Consider the following 7,910-nt stretch of genomic DNA (forward strand, 5'->3'; position numbering starts at 1 on the left):
CTGGAAAGATGATGAGGAACCCACAGTGGATAAAGTGGCTAAACAACTCTGGCAGTATGAAGAAAGTCTCTCCTCTTCCTTACAGGCTTGTGTCTCAGCTGTTGAGAAACTTTCAGAAGAATTCCACCAACTTAAAGAGTTTATCTTCCTCCTTATCTTCCTCCCCACCTAAACGAACCAGTGTCCACCAACTAAAAGAAAATACGTTGGAGAAACTTTCTGAAAAGGTCCACCAACTTGAAGAGAGTTTATTTTCTTCCCCACCTGTACAAACCAGTGTCTCAGCTATCAGGAGTAAGCATTCATCCGCACAATGAAGACAATATGGTGGGTACACACCCCGTGCCACACTGTGGTTTTACCTACGTGACCATGGAGAGGACATGAGAAAATGGGATGGAAAATCTTCCTTGACCCTGGAAGCACAGGTATGGGAGTTGCAAAAGAAAACAATCGGTTCTCTGAAAAATTTGCTGCTCCAATTTCCAGCAGGCAGTCCTTTAGACACAGAAACAGAGATTCTGACTAGGATTAGAGTGGCACTGCCTCCAGCCAGGGGGAGGAGAGGGACAACTGAGTTTATTGGACTGTGTGGATTTGGTGGCCTGCCATGTCAGACACACAGAAGTATAAGGCTTTAGTAGATACCAGTGCACTGTGTACTATAATACCATCAAGCTATAAAGGGCCAGAACCCATCTGCATTTATGGGGTGATGGGGGGATCCCAGCAGTTAACTATATTGGAGGCTGAAGTGAGTCTGACTGGGAATGAGTGGCAAAAACATCATATTGTGACTGGCTCAGATGCTCCATGCATCCTTGGCATAGACTATCTCAGGAGAGGATATTTCAAGGACCCAAAAGGGCTTTTGGCATAGCTGTCTTAGAGACAGAGGACATTAAACAGTTGTCTACCTTGCCTGGTCTCTCAGAGGACCCTTCTGTTGTGGGGATGCTGAGGGTCGAAGAACAGCAAGTGCTAATTGCTACCACAACTGTGCAGTGGCAGCAATATCGCACCAACCGAGACTCCCTGATTCCCATCCATAAGCTAATTCGTCGATTGGAGAGCCAAGGAGTGATCAGCAAGACTCATTCACCTTTTAATAGTCCCATATGGCCAGTGTGAAAGTCTAATGGTGAGTGGAGACTAACGGTGGACTATTGTGGCCTGAACAAACTCACGCCACCACAGAGTGCTGCAGTGCCAGACATGCTGGAACTCCAGTACAAACTGGAATCAAAAGCAGCCAAGGGGTATGCTACAATTGATATCGCTAATGCATTTTATTCCATCCCTTTAGCAGCAGAGTGCAGGCCAGTTTCCTTTCACTTGGAGGGGTGTCCAATACACCTGGAGTCAGCTACCCCAGGGGTGGAAACACAGCCCTACCAATTGCCACGGACTGATCCAGTCTGCGCTGTAACAGGGGGAAGCTCCTAAAACTCCGCAGTACATCAGTGACATCATTGTGTGGGGTGGAACAGCAGAGGAAGTTTTCGAGAAAAGGAAGAAAATAGTCCAAATCCTTCTGAAGGCTGGTTTTGCCACAAAACAAAATAAAGTCAAAGGACCTGCACAAGAGATCCAGTTTTTAGGAATAAAATGGCAAGATGGACGTCGTCAAATCCCAATGGATGCGATCAACAAAATAGCAGCTATGTCTCCACCAACTAACAAAAAAGAAACACAGACTTTCCTAGGTGTTGTGGGCTTTTGGAGAATGCACATTCCAAATTACGGTCTGATTGTAAACCCTCTCTACCAAGTAACCCGTAAGAAGAATGAGTTTGAATGGGGCCCTGAGCAACGACAAGCCTTTGAACAAATCAAGCAGGAAATAGTCCATGCAGTAGCCCTTGGGCCAGTTCGAACAGGACCAGATGTAAAGAATGTGCTCTACACTGCAGCCAGGGAGAACAGCCCCACCTGGAGCCTCTGGCAGAAAGAACCTGGGGAAACTCGAGGTCGGCCTCTGGGGTTTTGGAGTCAGGGATACAGAAGATGTGAGGCCCGCTACACTTCAATAAAAAAGGAGATATTGGCAGCATATGAAGGAGTTCGATCTGCTTTGGAGGTGGTCGGTACTGAAGCACAGCTCCTTCTGGCACCCCGACTGCCGGTACTAGGCTGGATGTTCAAGGGAAGGGTCCCCTCTACGCATCATGCAACTGATGCTACATGGAGCAAGTGGGTTGCATTGATTACTCAGCGGGCTTGAATGGGAAACCCCAGTCGCCCAGGAATATTGGAAGTGATCATGGACTGGCCAGAAGGCAAATACTTTGGGATATCATCAGAGGAGGAGGTGGGTCGTGCTGAAGAAGCCCCACTGTACAACCAGTTGCCAGAGAATGAGAAGAAATGTGCCCTGTTCACTGATGGGTCCTGTCGTATTTTGGAGAAACATCGGAGATGGAAGGCTGCTGTATAGAGTCCTTCAGAACGACTTGCAGAAGCTGCTGAGGGAGAAGGTGAATCGAGTCAGTTTGCAGAAGTGAAGGCCATTCAGCTGGCTTTAGATATTGCTGAATGAGAAAAGTGGCCAGTTCTCTATCTCTACACCGATTCATGGATGGTAGCAAATGCCCTGTGCGGGTGGTTACAACAATGGAAGCCAAACAACTAGCAACGCAGGGGTAAACCCATGTGGGCTGCTGCACTGCGACAAGATATTGCTGCCCGTGTAGAGAACCAGGTTGTAAAGGTACGCCACGTGGATGCTTGTGTGCCCAAGAATCAGGCTACTGAAGAACATCAAAACAACCAGCAGGTAGATCAGGCTGCTAAGATTGAAGTGGTTCAGGTGGATCTGGACTGGCAACATGAAGGTGAATTATTTATAGCCCGATGGGCCCATGACACCTCAGGCCATCAAGGCAGAGATGCAACATACAGATGGGCTTGTGATCGAGGGGTGAACCTGACCATATAGCTATATGGACAATATAGCACAGGTTATTCAGGACTTTGAAACATGCGCTGCAATCAAGCAAACCAAACAGTCAAAGCCTCTTTGGTATGGAGGACAATGGCTGAAATACAAATATGGAGAGGCCTGGCAGATTGATTACATCACACTCCCTCAAACACACAAGGGCAAGCACCATGCACTTACAATGGTGGAAGCAACCTCCGGATGGCTGGAAACATGTCCTGTGCCCCATGCCACCACCCAGAACACTATCCTAGGCCTTGAGAAGCAAGTCCTATGGCAACATGGAACCTCAGAAAGAATTGAGTCGGACAATGAGACACATTTCCGAAACAACCTTATAGACACTTGGGCCAAAGAACATGGTATCGAGTGGGCGTAACACATCCCTTATCATGTACCAGTCTCAGGGAAAATGGAGCTATACAATGGACTGTTAAGGACAACGCTGAAGGCAATGGGTGCTGGGACATTCAAACATTGGGAAATATATTTACCAAAAGCCACCTGGTTAGTCATAGAATCATAGAATCATAGAATAACCTGAGTTGGAAGGGACCCTTAAGGATCATCAAGTCCAACTCTTGACACCGCACAGGTCTACCCAAAAGTTCAGACCATGTGACTAAGTGCACAGTCCAATCTCTTCTAAAATTCAGACAGGCTCAGTGCAGTGACCACTTCCCTGGGGAGCCTGTTCCAGTGTGCAACCACCCTCTCTGTGAAGAACTTCCTCCTGATGTCAAGCTTAAATTTCCCCTGCCTCAGCTTAACCCCGTTCCCGCTGGTCCTGTCACTGATGTTAATGGAGAAAAGGTCTCTTGCCTCTCGACACCCCCTTACGAGGAAGTTGTAGACTGCGATGAGGTCTCCCCTCAGCCTCCTCTTCTCCAGGCTGAACAGGCCCAGTGCCCTCAGCCGTTCCTCGTACGTCTTCCCCTCCAGGCCTTTCACCATCTTTGTAGCCCTCCTCTGGACACTCTCCAACAGTTTCATGTCCTTTTTATACTGTGGTGCCCAGAACTGCACACAGTACTCGAGGTGAGGCCGCACCAGCGCAGAGTAGAGCGGGACAATCACCTCCCTCGACCTACTAGCGATGCCGTGCTTGATGCACCCCAGGACACGGTTGGCCCTCCTGGCTGCCAGGGCACACTGCTGGCTCATATTCAGCTTGCTGTCTACCACGACCCCCAGATCCCTCTCTTCTAGGCTGCTCTCCAGTGTCTCATCGCCCAGTCTGTCCGTGCAGCCGGGGTTTCCCCGTCCCAGGTGCAGGACCTGGCACTTGCTCTTATTGAACTTCATGCGGTTGGTGATCGCCCAGCTCTCCAACCTATCCAGATCCCTCTGCAAGGCCTTTCCACCCTCAACAGAGTCCACAACTCCTCCAAGTTTGGTGTCATCAGCAAACTTGCTCAAAATACCTTCTATTCCTACATCCAGATCGTTTATAAAAATATTGAAAAGTACCGGCCCTAAAATGGAGCCTTGAGGGACCCCACTGGTGACCGTCCACCAGCCTGACGCAGCCCCATTCACCATAACCCTTTGGGCCGTGCCCGTTAGCCAATTGCTCACCCATCGTATGATGTTTTTATTTAGCTGTATGGTGGACATTTTTTCCAGTAGGATCCTATGGGAAACCGTGTCAAAAGCCTTGCTGAAGTCCAAAAAGATCAACACTAGGTGATCACTAGTCAACACTAGGTGATCTGTAAAAAAGCTGGACATGCCCAATCAAACATGTTATGTTCTGCAGAAGGAGATAAAGTCCCTGTAGTACACATAAAAAACATCCTGGGGAAGACAGTCTGGGCTATTCCTGACACAGGCAGAGGAATGATATGCTTAACAATTACTATGGGGAGGGTGGCTGGGGTGGGACGACCAGCTACTTGGGGATAGGTTGGGCATCGGTCAGTGGGTGGTGAGCAATTGCGTTGTGCATCTCTTGTTTTGTACACATGATTATGAGTAGTACTATTAGCATTATCATTATTTTCCTTTGCTTTCTGTGCTAATAAACTGTCTTTATCTCAACTCAAAGGCTCTCATTTTTTCCGGATTCTCTCCTCCATCCCAGAGAGGGAGTGGGGAGTATGAACAAATGACTGTGTGGTGCTTAGCTGCTGGTTGGGTTAAACCACAACATCATGGTAGAAACCCTCACCCTAACAGCAGAAAGCATACTTTTAAAATCCATCTACCCTTTGTTCAGAGAGGAGCAGTTGGTGATGACATCAGTCTGCTTCAAGCACCACACCCCAGGAGAGACCCTGCTGCCTTCAGGAGCTGTCAGCCCCGAGGCCTTGGGGACACCTCGAGGGAGCCCAATGGCACAGAGCAAGAGATGCCATGGTCGGGTTCTGTGCTGCTGAGCTGGGCTGGGCTCCTGGGCACAAGGGGAGCTCCTGGCAAGAGGGCAGTGCTGCAGAGAGACAGCTCTGCCCAGGAGCAGCTCCTCTGCACAGCGCAGCAGGGCTGGGGGCTCTCACCACAGGTGGCACGGGGAGATGAGAGGAGAGAGGGTTTGGAGGCAGTGAGGAGTGCAAAAACCATGGGCAGCATGGGGCAGGACAGATTTGCAGCCTCTTGACACCATGAGGCTCTGGCAGCAGGGCAAAGCAGGTGCAATTTCCAGAGGGGTCTTCTACAGCTGGCACATCCGATGCCTGATACAGCATCTGTCCAGATTGTTCTCTCTGTTTCTGAAGTGCTTTAGAGGATGGCATTTATGAGAGGGCATTTCAAGAGGAAGATTGAAGCTTGATTTATCTGAAGGGTAAGGCTTTTTCTGCAGTCTGTGCTTTCAGATTCCTGCAGTGGAGGGGAGGCAGGTTTCATGGTAATGGACTCTCAGTATTTTGCAGGAGACTCAGATGCCCAGGATTTCTGTTTTAGAAAAACTCATCAAGTGTGGAGGGGTAGCAACAACAAACAATCTGACCCCACAAAAGGAAAATTAAAAAAAAAAAAATAAATCCATATATATATATATCTGATCTGAAGTTAGGTGACCTGGGAGCAACACTGGGGCAAAGTTCTTTGATATCGGGGGTGAAGTGAGTCTGAGATTACTCTGTTTTCCCCTTTACTTCTGCCAGGGCATAACTGACTCTTCCATTTCCCACAGAGGAGTCCCCTGCTCACAGGAATACCCTCAGGCAGCATCAGGAAGAACTCATGAAAAGGACCTGCCAAATGACTTCCTGGAAGTGGATAACGTTTTTGGCAATTTTAAATAAGAAATAGGATGAGTTTTCTTCTGATAAGTCGGTTGTACGTTATTACTGTTCTTTCTCTTGTTTGTGCAGGACCACATCCCCAGAAAAGCAGATGTCCAATAGAAGCTCCATAACTGAGTTTCTCCTGCTGCCATTTGCAGACACACGCCAGCTGCAGCTCCTGTATTTTGGGCTCTTTCTTGTCATCTACCTGGCTGCCCTCCTGGGCAACGGCCTCATCCTCACAGCCGTAGCCTGTGACCACCACCTCCACACCCCCATGTACTTCTTCCTCCTCAACCTTGCCCTCCTTGACCTTGGATCCATCTCCACCACTGTTCCCAAAGCCATGGCCAATTCTCTGTGGGACACCGGGACCATCTCCTATCAAGCGTGTGCTGCACAGGTCTTCTTTTTTGTCTTCTTGGTTGGAGCAGAATATTGTTTTCTCACCATCATGGCCTACGACCGCTACGTTGCCATCTGCAAACCCCTACACTACGGGAGCCTTCTGGGCAGCAGAGCCTGTGCCCAGATGGCAGCAGCTGCCTGGGGCAGTGGCTTTCTCAATGCTGTCCTGCACACGGCCACTACATTTTTACTGCCCCTCTGCCAAGGTAATGCTGTGGACCAGTTCTTCTGTGAAATTTCCCAGATCCTCAAGCTCTCCTGCTCAAATGCCTACCTCATAGAAGTTGGGGCACTTGTATTTAGTTTTTCTTTAGCATTTGGCTGTTTTTTCTTCCTTGTGTTGTCCTACATGCAGATCTTCAAGGCCGTGCTGAGGATTCCCTCTGAGCAGGGTCAGCATAAAGTCTTTTCCACGTGCATCCCTCACCTGGCTGTGGTCTCCCTGTTTGTCAGCACCACCATGTTTGCCTACCTGAAGCCCCTCTCCATCTCTTCCCCATCCCTGGACCTGATGGTGGCAGTTCTCTACTCGGTGCTGCCTCCAGTAGGGAACCCTTTCATCTACAGCATGCGGAACAAAGAACTCAAGCAAACTCTATGGAAACTGATGACTTGATGTGTTTCAGAAGAAATTAATTTTCAATCTACTTCTGTAAATGATTTAAAATATCACTTATTAAAAGAACAGACTATATTCTCTTTCTTTTTTCTTTGTGTGTGTCTGTGTGTATACGAGCATGTGTTTTTAGTATTGGTATTTTTTAGTTTCAATTCATCTATGGATTTCCAATAAACTGTCATTACTTGTCGCACTTCCATTTCAGTATGTACGTGTTGAATGTATATAGTGAAACTCTATACATGAGGAGCCTATCTCCCTGTGAACTTAAACAAAAGAAAGGATCCTGCAGTGCCTTCTTTGTCTGCCGTCCTTCCTCTGAGACCTGGTCTGGATCTGCAGGGGCAGTGCCTGTGTGCAGGGGTGCAGAGGAAAAGAGTCCCATCCCAGCAGCATGGCCAGGGAGCACCAGCACTTGGTGCATGCAGAGTTGCTCTCTTGCCACTGCCACTCTCTTCTACTGAGCCCTCCTGGTGGAGTCAGGCCCGGCTGCTCCTGTAGCTTGGTGCCAGTGCTGCTGTGGGGCTGTGCTGGGACTGCAGGAAGGGACAGGAAGTGGGCACAGCAGTGGCACAGCTGGTCTCCAGAGAAGTGTTTCAGTACTCAGGAAAGATCTTCTCATGGCACTGCTTGAAGGCTGATGTCTTCTTAAAAAACTGTGGTCATGAACATTTTCAAGGAATAGACAGCAAAGATCATTGCCTTTTGTGTTTCT

This window comes from Anas platyrhynchos, chromosome 32 (assembly GCF_047663525.1).
Source record: "Anas platyrhynchos isolate ZD024472 breed Pekin duck chromosome 32, IASCAAS_PekinDuck_T2T, whole genome shotgun sequence".
NCBI lineage: Eukaryota > Metazoa > Chordata > Aves > Anseriformes > Anatidae > Anas > Anas platyrhynchos.